Genomic DNA, 14,645 nt, shown 5'->3' with positions numbered 1-14,645 from the left:
ACTTAGTCAGTTAGTTATTCGGATAAAATGGGGCGTATCGTACGGGGCTTCTGCTATTCAGATGTGCTGATATATGCTCGGATGTATGAACATGTTATATGCATATATATATATATATATGCATACACACAGTTTCTCGGATACAGAACGAAGAAGGGTGTGTATCCGCTCTTAGCCAAATGAATGTCATTCACTAAAGAAGGATGAGGAAGGAAACAAACCCCCCCTTACGAGACATCAACCAGACCCACTAGAGATCAAATAATGGATTATGTAAGAACACCAACAGAGAACACCAAAAAAAAATTTAAGGAAGAACACAACAAAAGGTATGTATATACATGTATATATATATATTCATAAGTAACTACATAGAGGATAGGATGAAGAAGATGACCATGATGCCTTGCTTAACAATAAATGGTGTAAATGAGGACTTGTAAGTCGCAGAGAAACATAAGGAAACTTGCAAAAATAAGGGAAGCCACAAGAAGGAACTTGCCTAGAAGGTGATCCAACAGAAGAGAAGACAGTTGCGACTCTTCCACTAAAGCTCCAATCGCCAACCAAGAATGGGAGAAGAAGAAGAAGTGGATGAAGAAGAAACGATGGCCAATGTAACAGAAGACAATATCAAGGAACAAGCCGCTCCAATGGCACAGTACCAGGTGCACAAAAAAAGGAAAAAAAAGGTATGCACACAATGCCAACAGAGGAGAAGAATGAGTTGTGCTATTTGTACAGAAAGAAATGTACAGAAGCTTTACAGAGACGTTGAAATGACCAATTTATCCCTCATAAATGACCAATTTCCCCCTCTGACTTTAATGGCTCATTACTCATGAACATTGCACACTATCTTTGGAATTTGCCTTTGTTTTACAGTCTGCGTCCTTCGCTTGTGTAAAAATGAATGTGGAAGAAGATTTTGGAGAGAAGAAAGCCATGATTTTTTTTTATCAGTTTGTGAGGAAAATGTCAGAAAAATAGAAAGAAAATCCAAGACAGAGGAGATAAATTTGGAAAGAATTTTCTGTGATGAAAAAGATTTTCTTTCTTGTCCTTTCTCTTTCTCTTGTTTTTACGGTTGGAAATCAAACAAAAGCTGAACCAAAAATCTGTAATCTTCTCCTCAAGCCAATCTTCACAAAACAAAATATAATCACTTTGAATAGCCAATTTCTACATTGAAGCAGAGAGAGAACTTGAAGAAGTTCGAATTCAATACTGATAGTTAGGTTTTATACAAGAAAATCAGGTGAAACAAAGAGCGAACACAGCCCAAAAGAAAAGAAAAAAAATTCCAGAAAAACCAAACCCAAACCCAAATGAATCTCAAATTAGATGTGGCAGTCGCAACAGAGGTAGAAGAAACAGAGAGTGGCCACCAAAGCAATGGCTTCTAAGACAAAGACAATCTTAAAGAGGAAGCCATCGACGAACCAAAGCTGGAAGCTAAGTCTCTTCCATCGGAGACTGGAGCTTCTAAACCACCACAGCTATGAGTCCTTCTTCCCCAGTCACTTGAAGAAGAACGATCCCAGCTTCTTCTCCATTCTTCTCTCTCTCTCTCCCTGTGCTTAGTCTCTGCAACTGTAATGGTGATATCGGGATAAGAACGGTGGCGCTACGACTTGCCGTCGGGGAAGGGGTTGTGGAGGAAGTAGATTCTCCTGCTTTCTGTGTTGCCGAGAACGACGTCTTTGCTGGTTGAGAGAGGGTTTTGCGCAAGGCTTTGTCCTGGTTCTCTCCCTCTCTCTTCTCATTTTGATCAGATTCACATGAGACGATAAATCGCGATAAATTACATAAGAGATATCTCTAATTTCTCGCGATATCTCAGCTCTATAAAGAATTCTGTAAAAATACTTCTGTACAAATAGCACAATTCGGAGAAAAATTGGCTAATAAAGGAAGTGCGTACATCTCTCCATGCCAACTCCAGCAATAAATGCCTTTCACTTCACACTGTAGACAAAAATATCCAGAGACTTTATTGACAATTACTATCTTGGTTTATTTCCTTTTTTTTTTTTTCCTTTTTTCTTATTCACTTATCTTCCCAAATTAATTTTACATCTCTATTATGTAAATGGCTCTAGCCCACGCTGTGAAACCATGCTCCCATTACCCTTCAATTAACGCATACATAATAGCCGATGAATTCATTAACTAATCAAATGTGGTCCAATATATATTACTTGTCATTTTCTTCAATTTAGGCTCATTCACCAAAATTCATGATCACAGGAGCCATAAAATAAATTATAAAATCAAAATTTTTTATTTTTTATTTTTGCCAACAAAACAATTTATCGGCAAAAATTAAAATACACACTACAATAAAAATGATTTGTTGAGACATCTTTTTTAGGACATTTTTTAGAAAGTGTCCTCTAAAATACCATTTTAAGGCACAATCTAGAAAAATGTCCCAATATAATAACTTTAATGAGGCACAACAATTAAATACCTTATAAAATATCATTTTAAGACACAATTTAAAGAAGTGCCTCAATAAAACAACTCTAATGAGGCACAACAATGAAATGCCCTAATAGACAAATATAAGTGTCTTAATAGATAAATCTAATGGGGCAGAATTTTTGAAATGTCCTATTAAAATAATTCTAACAAGACACTCTAATAAAGTGTCATAATAGACAAATCTTAAGTACCTCAATAGAATAATGCTAATGAAATTTAGATATACTATAAAATAAACATAGGCACATATATTAATAAGATAACGTGTAAATTAGGTGGTCATGCGTGTGCAAGAAGAAGGAAAGGTTCAGGGTTCGAGTTGAGGGAGAAGTAAGTTAGAGTTAAGAGATGGCCTTGTGGGGGATATGAAAAATAAATTTATAGTGATTTTTGAGGCATTTTTAAGTGTCGCAATAAACTTAAATTTATAGTTATTTTTGAGGCATTTGTAAGTACCTCAATACGTTTTTGGGGCACAGTTACATGAGGCATTATTATTAGTGCCCTAATAGTTAAAATGCCCTAATAAACTATCTATTAAAACATTTTTAAATGCCTCTTAATCCAAAATTTGTTGTAGTGACGCCATCCTAATTTAAAATGCCATTAACTAACATTAAGTACTAAAATATCTAGACTCAAATTAGGGTTGTTACATACAGTGTGTGAGTCCCACTGCTAGCCGATCACAAAACCATGATTGTGACCCATAACGGGGAAGACAACAAATTCCACCGGCACGGTCGATTTCCCACCTCGGTTGGAAACACCTACGCCGACCCATGCTTGTCTACGACGTACATGGCCATTGGCAACAACTTTAGCCATTGCTAATTAGATGATGTAGTTTTGCTGTCAAAGACATCAGTATGCCACATCAGTTGCCACGTAAGGTGGGGCACACGTTTGTTGGATCAAGAATAAAAGGTTCAATTATTAAATTAAAGTAAAGGTCAAAACTGAATAAAATTAAAATTTAACCCTAAATTCAAGATATATTAGTCTATTCGGCCTTTTGTTTCACTTGATTGACTTGCATCTATATTTCTATTTTAAGATTAGTTCCAAAAGTAATGGGAGGAGAGATTGTCATTATATGCATATGCAAAAGACAATTTTCATGGTCAGTTGTTAGCTACCACTGACAACAACCTTTATATGGACACCCTATCCTAATTATATTACTCCTTCATCTAGTATAGTTGTGTCTCAATCTAAGCTTGACAATATAGCTAGATGATTTTTATCCTAACCACTAAGATGCACAACCGACAAGAGATGATATGCACCCTCTTCTAGCACTTAGAGATCACCCAAATGCCCTCAACCCATCGTCCACTAGCTCTAACTCCTCCAGTGGTTCCACCTCAACCTGTCGCTCTAGCCAATCCAACCACTTATACTCATCATAACCCAACAGTCAACACCCATAAGTAAGATAGATAGAGTTTTATGAGCCCTAATGTTATGACATTTCTATGTAATTTGTAGTTATTTGTTTCTGAAATTTGCTAGTTATTTGTTTTCGTGTATTTTGAGAATTTTGAATGACTCTTTTCATATCCAGAATTTTTATATTTGGATGAATTTGTTAATTCTTTGTTTATAAAATTTTAGTGTGATTGTTGTTGGAATTGTGAATATTACATATTAACAGGTTTTGAATTTGTGAAATTTGAGTTATTTTTGGATTTGTCTACATTTCTGCCCTTAGAAATGATTTTTTGCCCTTCTTGAATAGCCATTTCAAATCTTTAGAAACAAAAAAAAAATTCATCTTGAAGGACAATTTTTTTCATTTCTAAAGTCTATATTAGTCTTTAGAGAGAGATTTTCTTCTGTCTATAAAGCCCGAATTGCCCTTTAAAAATGGATTTTTTTTTTCATCCCTAAATAAAAAATAATATAAAAACAAATAAAATGTTCTATGACGAAATTGGAAATCAATTATAAAAAAGACTTAGAGACAGATTATTATAGGTTAGAAATGAAATAATTTTTGTTGCTAACTAGGAACAGAATTGAATATCCATCTCTAACTATTTCTAACTTTTATAAAATTCTTTGTTTATAAAATTTTAGTGTGATTGTTGTTGGAATTGTGAATATTACATATTAACAGGTTTTGAATTTGTGAAATTTGAGTTATTTTTGGATTTGTCTACATTTCTCCTTTAGAAATGATTTTTTTCCCTTCTTTAATCCCCATTTCAAATCTTTAGAAACAAAAAAAAATTCATCTTGAAGGACAATTTTTTCATTTCTAAAGTCTATATTAGTCTTTAAATAGAGATTTTCTTCTGTCTATAAAGCCCGAATTGCCCTTTAAAAATGGATTTTTTTTTTCATCTCAAAATAAAAAATAATATAAAAACAAATAAAATGTTCTATGACAAAATTGGAAATCAATTATAAGAAAGACTTAGAGACAGATTATTATAGGTTAGAAATGAAATAATTTTCGTTGCTAACTAGGAACAGAATTGAATATCCATCTCTAACTATTTCTAACTTTTATAAAATTCTTTGTTTATAAAATTTTAGTGTGATTATTGTTGGAATTGTGAATATTACATATTAACAGGTTTTGAATTTGTGAAATTTGAGTTATTTTTGAATTTGTCCACATTTTTGCCTTTAGAAGTGATTTTTTCCCTTCTTTAATAGCCATTTCAAATATTTAGAAACAAAAAAAAAATCATCTTGAAGGACAATTTTTTATTTCTAAAATTCATATTAGTCTTTAGAGAGAGATTTTCTGTAATATCCCAAAAAAAAATAATAAAAATAATAGAAGTGTAAACTAAATTTACTGAAATTAAATTTAGTTAATTAATTTAAATTAATTAATTTGTTAAAATTTTGTGGCTGTGCGCGTGTGCGTAGGGGTTAAGCAAAGTGGCCACTTTTCTGTCAAATGGAAACAGAGAAGAACAGTGAGCAGAGAGTGAGATGGAGAGATCGGCTGAGGGAGAGATTGAGGGGGAGAGATCGAGACCGAGAGAGTGAGAAAGAGAGATCGATCGAGGGAGGGAGAAGGAGATGGCGGCCATGGGAGGCTGGCCGAGCTTTGCTCGGCCATGGCAGCGACGAGGAGCAGCTGCGGCTTGAAGAAACCGCAGCCATGGGCGACGCAAGCAGCAGCGGCGAAGCGAGGCAGCAGCAACGGTGGTGCGCGGCCGTGGGAAGCGAAGCTGGAGGCAGCGGCAGTTGGTGGCGACGAGCTGGTGCGGCGGCCATGGCCGCGACTGAAGCAGGGGAGGCGGCGCACGGAAGAAAAGAAGAAGAAAGAAGAAAGGAAGAAGAGGAGGAGAAGAAAAAAAAAGAAAAGGAAAGAAAAGAAAATAAGTGAAATAAAATGATTTTGGAATTTTTCAGCGTGGGAAGTGATCAGGTACGTGGGTAAAAATTAATAGAAGCATGTTATATTTTAATTATAATTTTTCGCGATTAAAATTAATTAATTTGGGTCCCGATTGTGTTATTTGCTAGAAAATGATTTAATTTGCATCGGGAGCTCGAAAGAGACAGGAATCAGTCGATTTCAGGCAAGTTCCTAATTCTTTCCTCGTATTCTTTAATTCCCGTGAGAAACCCTGTGATTTCTCGTATTTTATACCCTCCCTTCGTCTGTTTCGGCTTGTTTATTAATTATGAAATTTTGAGTCATCCGATTTAAATTTAATTTATTAAGCTGGCTTCGAGGATTTTATTAACATGATTTAATTTAAAATAAATATGAGACTCGTTGAGATTTTAATTGTGGTGCGCTTACGTGGGATTTTAAACGGCTAAACTAATTATATTACACGGTAGATTTATTTAATTAAAGCTGCAATTTTATTTATTGCCAGCGAACGTTTTATTTCGCAGCGGGTGCGTAAGAAAAGCAAGGAACGGCCGTGTAAAGGCAAGCTCTTAACCCTCTCTTCTTGATCTTTAATTCCCGTGAAACACCCCGTGATTTCCTATACTTTATTCTCTCCCTTACTTTAATTTGGCTCCTAACCTTATTTGTTAAATTATTATTCATCTGTTTCAATTTAAATTAAATCCGAGACTTCTAGCATTTTATTTGTTATGAGCCTATGGGGGTTTGTACCACCCCTATTCCTTTCGGGAATGATGCTGAACCAGTTTGGGGACTAGGTTCCTAGACGTGAGGGTTTATTTACGATTTTATTGGGTTTACTTACAGTTTTTCTCAGATTTATTTATGGTTCGGTTAGAGCTATCGAGCAGTAGGGCAGGGGTCGGTTGTTGGTGACGCTGGGGTAGACTATTGTACGGCCTTGATGTGGACCGTCGGGTGGACACCCCTAGTCACTGGCCGTTGACCGGTGCCGGGCACTGCTGACTAGCTCTACCGGTATGTGATTTACTGCGTGATTAGATACATTGTATTACTGTTCATGATTTGATATGCACATGGGTACGGGATGCATATTGGGATATCCATTTATTGAGAATGCTTGGACACGGACATTCTAGTTTGGTTAGGTTGCATCCACCGCGAGCATATGCATGGCGTGTGGTTTACTATGTGGGCGGAGCATGGCCTGATGCCTGGATGTATGGGCGCCTTGTATCACGTTGATGCTCACTACGCCATTGCATTTCTATGTGCATTGCATGGATACTGGTAGTATTTAGTTCTCGGACGGGAGCACCGTTCCGAGGGAGCCTATGGCTCGGTTGTCGGGAGTACCGACGGATACAGGTGACGGGAGTACCGGCCTGGGACAGCGCGCGCAGGTTTGTTGCAGACATTTGTTGCCTTTCAGGGCAGCGGCAGGTTGGTATGGGACTTGGGTGCCAAGTGTCTTATGTGGGCCCCAAGGACCGGTATGTGCTTTTATTTTGTTATGCTATTGAGCTGTTGTGTTGTAGTGTCTCATGGCTTGTGTGTACCTGGGGGTTTATTTTGGGAAGAGTTTTTTTGGTTATACTCAGCCTACAGCCTTTCTTTTCCTTATGCTTGCTGAGTCTCTCGACTCACCTTGCTTTCCATCATTCCAGGTAGTGGCGGCGTGGGCCATAGCAAGGGAGTCAGCTTTAGCGGCAGAGTCGGTGTGGTGTACAGGCAGTCTCGTCAATCCCTATCCACTCTGATGTCTAAGTAGAATTTACTCTATTATTTCGTACTGTGCCGGGTGTTTTCTCGAGTCTTGTGTATGTCGGCACAGGAGTTTGTGTTTATTTATTTATCTTGTGACCGCTGTGTTAGCGGGGTACCCATAGTGCATGCATGTCTTGACCTTTGCTTCCGCTGTTCTTATTTTTTGTGTATGCATGCAGGGGTGGTCTTTGTCTGGTGTTTCATTCTTTTCTCCTCCCGTAGGCGCTCCCGTTCGGGTAGTCCGGGCGGCTGGGATATCCAGGCGGGGGTGCTTACAATGTTGGTATCAGAGCGTAGTTTGAGTCAGTTTTGAGGGACGAGTTCCTGTACACCAAGGTTGTCGGGTAGAGTTAGGGATGTCTAGGTGAACCGAATAGGGTTAGACTGTGTCCCAGTTAAGTTTTGCTGGTTCGTGTGAGAGATTGTGTCCCAATTAATATCGTGCAAAGGTGATAAGTGCACGTTAGGATAGGAATAGGAGTTTGCTTTTGGAGGTGGAGGTGGGCAAGACGAAGAGGAGTACCTAGTGGGTTATGTGTATCGGCTTGACGAGTTGTCTCAAGAGATGATCCACGAGATCTTTTTGGGGACTGTCAGAGAGACAAGTCATGTTCGCCTGTGAGCACATGAAGGACATGTGGAGGCGACTGACTAAAGTAGTGATGAATGATGTGAGACTTTGTTCCCATTATGATATTTTTGCCGAAGCGGTGAGGTAACAAGTTGCCATTTGGGAGTCTTCCTAGGGACCGGTATAGGACTTGCCTAATAGTGGAGCACAACCTGGCACTTAGTTAGTCAAAGCCACTGTGAGGGTGTCGTCATAGCCACTAGAGGGACCTGTTGAACCCGGCTCTAGCATAGCTAGCAATGAGGACTTAGCCTACTTGGAAGATGAAGTTACCTCGGTTGCCAGGGGTGACGAGGGGAGTTTTAGTTAGTATGATTGGTAGGGGGGCTGTAATGCAAATGTGTGGTTGTAAATTACGAGTTTTGTAAGGATGGGAATGGTGTGAGAAATCATGTGCAATGTTTGAGGGTATTATGTAATGAGGTCGTGGTAGAATGTGACCTGGAGGTTCATGATTGAATTTTTCCAGGAGTGATACGGAAAGGTCCCACCATGTGAAAATGTGCTATAGGAGTCCGATGGTAAACAGTAGATCCGTAGGCACCGAGATGTGTGCCGGGTGTGAATGTATTTACGATAAGGCTAGGGTCGATCTTATTCCAAGAGAGATCTATGATGGGAAGTAACCGAGGGACTATTACAGGAATTATGGACTTGGAGTTTACAGTGGTTATGTTATTTGGAGATTTAGCATCACGACCTAAAGAGGGTATAGGTCTTTAGTTCTCACAGGTGAAGTAGAGTTCAGGTGACGCTGCGATTGGCGTGTCGAAAGACTAAGGTTGTGAGATTTTGTAATAAATAGGGTAAAGCAAAGGTGATAGTAGACATTTTGGATCGCTGTGGAGCATCTGTGATAAAGTGAATTAGGAATAAGAAGACCCCTCTAAGATTATTGTTGTGGGAGATACCCAGGTGTATGGCCAAGGCCGAAATTGGATATAGGTCTAAGTAACTGTTGGGTTCTGCTGCAAGGATAGTAGTTGCTATAAGTACGTGCGGTGCTGATCACGGACCACATGCCCTAGGGTCGGTTATTGACCGATTGAAGAGATGAGACTCTTCTGGGTGCTGGTCAAGTGGTACATCGGCAGAAACATGAGATGGCTTGTTATGCCAGTCAGAGGAACGCTTAACCCACATCTTTAGGTTGCTTTTCGTTTTTGAGGCGACTTATGAGATGTCGTGGGAATGGAATAGTTTTTGATACGGTGAGGTGTTTTTAGTCGTACAGACTATAGAGTAAATAAGATCGGTTCTAAAGATCGAGTCCCAACTACCGTATAAGGTTTTGAGGAGGTCAGGGTTAATATTTAGTGATCGAGAAAAAGTATGGCCAATTAGCTATTTGGAGTTAAGATCGGCGGCAGGTCAAGATTGAGGGTTGATGGTCACCGAATAAGTTAAAATTAGGTGTGTTGATTCCTTTAAGGAGGGGAGACCTGGTGACATTTAAGATCTCGAGGTGTATTGAGGGGGGAACGTGTAACCTTTGATAGTTCTGATTAAATGGCTACTCATGTTTGTTAACAGGACCCCGAACGTACGCGGCAAATTGTGGGAGAAAGTACTGCCGAGAAAATGATGTGTATCTGGTTAAGAATCAGTTGGCAAAAGTCAGACTAAAGGATATTGCTGCTGAATCCTTGATTGAGGATGTCGTATCGTTTCCGTGTTCCAGTGCGTCGTAAGTACGTGGCAGGTTTAGGTCGTGTTATCGAATATTAGCTTCTCGCCATGTAAGAGGATGGCCCCACTCCTATCGTTATCAGTTGAGTTATGAGATAGTAATAGAAGAACCTTGATGACGTCTCTTAGGCTGGTTAAGGTATTAGTGGTCATATCGTGGTTCACTTGAGGTGATGGATTAGGGAGATGTGCTAATGTATTAAGTCAAGTAGGATATGTGTGGACTTGGACTTGTGGGAACTGGAAAATGATGATATGGAGGCTCTCGGAAGATATGTTAGGTAATATCACGAGAGATGTGAGCGTATCTTGAGGATATGGATTGAGCGCGAATTTCGAGGACGAAATTCTATTAAGGAGGGGAGAATTGTAATATCCCAAAAAAAAATAATAAAAATAATAGAAGTGTAAACTAAATTTACTGAAATTAAATTTAGTTAATTAATTTAAATTAATTAATTTGTTAAAATTTTGTGGCTGTGCGCGTGTGCGTAGGGGTTAAGCAAAGTGGCCACTTTTCTGTCAAATGGAAACAGAGAAGAACAGTGAGCAGAGAGTGAGATGGAGAGATCGGCTGAGGGAGAGATTGAGGGGGAGAGATCGAGACCGAGAGAGTGAGAAAGAGAGATCGATCGAGGGAGGGAGAAGGAGATGGCGGCCATGGGAGGCTGGCCGAGCTTTGCTCGGCCATGGCAGCGACGAGGAGCAGCTGCGGCTTGAAGAAACCGCAGCCATGGGCGACGCAAGCAGCAGCGGCGAAGCGAGGCAGCAGCAACGGTGGTGCGCGGCCGTGGGAAGCGAAGCTGGAGGCAGCGGCAGTTGGTGGCGACGAGCTGGTGCGGCGGCCATGGCCGCGACTGAAGCAGGGGAGGCGGCGCACGGAAGAAAAGAAGAAGAAAGAAGAAAGGAAGAAGAGGAGGAGAAGAAAAAAAAAAGAAAAGGAAAGAAAAGAAAATAAGTGAAATAAAATGATTTTGGAATTTTTCAGCGTGGGAAGTGATCAGGTACGTGGGTAAAAATTAATAGAAGCATGTTATATTTTAATTATAATTTTTCGCGATTAAAATTAATTAATTTGGGTCCCGATTGTGTTATTTGCTAGAAAATGATTTAATTTGCATCGGGAGCTCGAAAGAGACAGGAATCAGCCGATTTCAGGCAAGTTCCTAATTCTTTCCTCGTATTCTTTAATTCCCGTGAGAAACCCTGTGATTTCTCGTATTTTATACCCTCCCTTCGTCTGTTTCGGCTTGTTTATTAATTATGAAATTTTGAGTCATCCGATTTAAATTTAATTTATTAAGCTGGCTTCGAGGATTTTATTAACATGATTTAATTTAAAATAAATATGAGACTCGTTGAGATTTTAATTGTGGTGCGCTTACGTGGGATTTTAAACGGCTAAACTAATTATATTACACGGTAGATTTATTTAATTAAAGCTGCAATTTTATTTATTGCCAGCGAACGTTTTATTTCGCAGCGGGTGCGTAAGAAAAGCAAGGAACGGCCGTGTAAAGGCAAGCTCTTAACCCTCTCTTCTTGATCTTTAATTCCCGTGAAACACCCCGTGATTTCCTATACTTTATTCTCTCCCTTACTTTAATTTGGCTCCTAACCTTATTTGTTAAATTATTATTCATCTGTTTCAATTTAAATTAAATCCGAGACTTCTAGCATTTTATTTGTTATGAGCCTATGGGGGTTTGTACCACCCCTATTCCTTTCGGGAATGATGCTGAACCAGTTTGGGGACTAGGTTCCTAGACGTGAGGGTTTATTTACGATTTTATTGGGTTTACTTACAGTTTTTCTCAGATTTATTTATGGTTCGGTTAGAGCTATCGAGCAGTAGGGCAGGGGTCGGTTGTTGGTGACGCTGGGGTAGACTATTGTACGGCCTTGATGTGGACCGTCGGGTGGACACCCCTAGTCACTGGCCGTTGACCGGTGCCGGGCACTGCTGACTAGCTCTACCGGTATGTGATTTACTGCGTGATTAGATACATTGTATTACTGTTCATGATTTGATATGCACATGGGTACGGGATGCATATTGGGATATCCATTTATTGAGAATGCTTGGACACGGACATTCTAGTTTGGTTAGGTTGCATCCACCGCGAGCATATGCATGGCGTGTGGTTTACTATGTGGGCGGAGCATGGCCTGATGCCTGGATGTATGGGCGCCTTGTATCACGTTGATGCTCACTACGCCATTGCATTTCTATGTGCATTGCATGGATACTGGTAGTATTTAGTTCTCGGACGGGAGCACCGTTCCGAGGGAGCCTATGGCTCGGTTGTCGGGAGTACCGACGGATACAGGTGACGGGAGTACCGGCCTGGGACAGCGCGCGCAGGTTTGTTGCAGACATTTGTTGCCTTTCAGGGCAGCGGCAGGTTGGTATGGGACTTGGGTGCCAAGTGTCTTATGTGGGCCCCAAGGACCGGTATGTGCTTTTATTTTGTTATGCTATTGAGCTGTTGTGTTGTAGTGTCTCATGGCTTGTGTGTACCTGGGGGTTTATTTTGGGAAGAGTTTTTTTGGTTATACTCAGCCTACAGCCTTTCTTTTCCTTATGCTTGCTGAGTCTCTCGACTCACCTTGCTTTCCATCATTCCAGGTAGTGGCGGCGTGGGCCATAGCAAGGGAGTCAGCTTTAGCGGCAGAGTCGGTGTGGTGTACAGGCAGTCTCGTCAATCCCTATCCACTCTGATGTCTAAGTAGAATTTACTCTATTATTTCGTACTGTGCCGGGTGTTTTCTCGAGTCTTGTGTATGTCGGCACAGGAGTTTGTGTTTATTTATTTATCTTGTGACCGCTGTGTTAGCGGGGTACCCATAGTGCATGCATGTCTTGACCTTTGCTTCCGCTGTTCTTATTTTTTGTGTATGCATGCAGGGGTGGTCTTTGTCTGGTGTTTCATTCTTTTCTCCTCCCGTAGGCGCTCCCGTTCGGGTAGTCCGGGCGGCTGGGATATCCAGGCGGGGGTGCTTACATTTTCTTTTGTCTATAAAGCCCGAATTGTCCTTTAGAAATTAATTTTTTTCATCTCTAAATAAAAAATAATCTAAAAACAGATAAATATTCTATAACGAAATTGAAAATCAAATATAAGAAAGATTTAAGGACAGATTATTATAGGTTAGAAATGAGGACAGATTATTATAGGTTAGAAATGAAATAATTTTTATTGCTAATTAGGGATGGAATTAAATATCCATCTTTAACATGTTAGTGACGGCTCCTTATGAGACGAATCATCTTTTATCTCTAATTCTATTTCTAACTATTTAGAGATAGAATTTTATAAGCTTTTCCATCTCTAAGTTATTTATTTATTTTTTTGTACCGGGCTATGTAAAAGTGAAATAGTTGTTATAAACTATAAAATATATTTATAAGAAAAATACATATAACTCTTATATTATTTAAAATGTGATTTGAACCAAATCAAACTACAATTTTATGGTTTGGTTTCACCAATAAAATAATTTGGTTTGGTTTGGTTTGATTTGATTTGGTTCATAATTTCTTCAATCCTTGAACGTACCATCTTATTTTAAGATTATTTTAAATCAGATCATCCACACCCCCTATTCATAACTTGTGAACGAAGTTTGTTTTAAATATAAAGTACGTAGCTTAAGCTCAGCTAACTTTGAATTGCTAGCTTCTCTTTTCGTTTTCAATTACGTAGCCCCATATGAATTTAGATTATGCACGTGTCATGTGTGGATATGTATCTTAGTTGGCGAAATCAAGCTTTGTTCCTATTTATTTGTGCTGTTCTCATCGTCCAAAAGGTGAAACGGTCACCTCAAGCGCGCTCCACACTCGATTCAACAGATTATGGGGGGTTAATCATGGTGATCCAGTCAGACTCAGGGGCTAGATTCGTGCTCATCACGCACAAGGAGTCCCCTCACTTTGGAGAAAAATACCCCCACACTGTCGCTTGCGAGACTCAATCCCCGATCATTATTTAAGATTCACTCCAAGAAACACTTTGTGCCTCTCTTCTTGACCAACTGGGCTGCCCTCATCATTTTATGAGGAAAGGTTTGAAGGGTTATTTGTAGGACATGTAATTGGGTATCATTCCTAGTTTTTTGTGTCATTTTCTGTTTGGGTTTTGGTAGTGTTGGAATTTTTTAAATTTGGTTGTGGAATTTTGACTTTTTTGGATCCCTCTTTTGTTACTTGATTATAAATTTCTCGGCATTTTATTAAAAGAAAAATATATGTGTGTGGATGCAGTACATATTGTTGATTAATAAGTTATCTTCATCCATTCCCACCTAACTTTGTGAAACTTAATTGAAATTCAAATTTTAACAGAAAAATTCATTTACATATAATTTTGAAAAATTTTATATTTTGTTATTAAGACACCCAACCAACCTTATACCATCTCGGTGAAAACTTAAGGGCCTGTTTTTTATTTTTAGGTTATTTTTAGTTTTTTTAAATAATAAAAATGTATTTACTTTTACATTTTAAAAAAATTATATTTTTGAAAATAAAGAAAATTTTTGTAAAGAAACTCCGAATAACAAAAAGTTATTTTGGTTATTTTCATCACAAACACATTCAAAATTTTCAAAACGAGAAAAACGCTATAGACAAAAAGAACGTGTTTTTAACAATTTTAAAATAGACACTCAAAATATTAAATTAAAAATAAATTTAAAACTTAAAACTAAAACACG

The sequence above is a fragment of the Diospyros lotus genome, chromosome 7 (assembly GCF_014633365.1).
Source record: "Diospyros lotus cultivar Yz01 chromosome 7, ASM1463336v1, whole genome shotgun sequence".
Classification (NCBI taxonomy): domain Eukaryota; kingdom Viridiplantae; phylum Streptophyta; class Magnoliopsida; order Ericales; family Ebenaceae; genus Diospyros; species Diospyros lotus.
Note: the sequence above shows the minus strand (reverse complement) of the source record.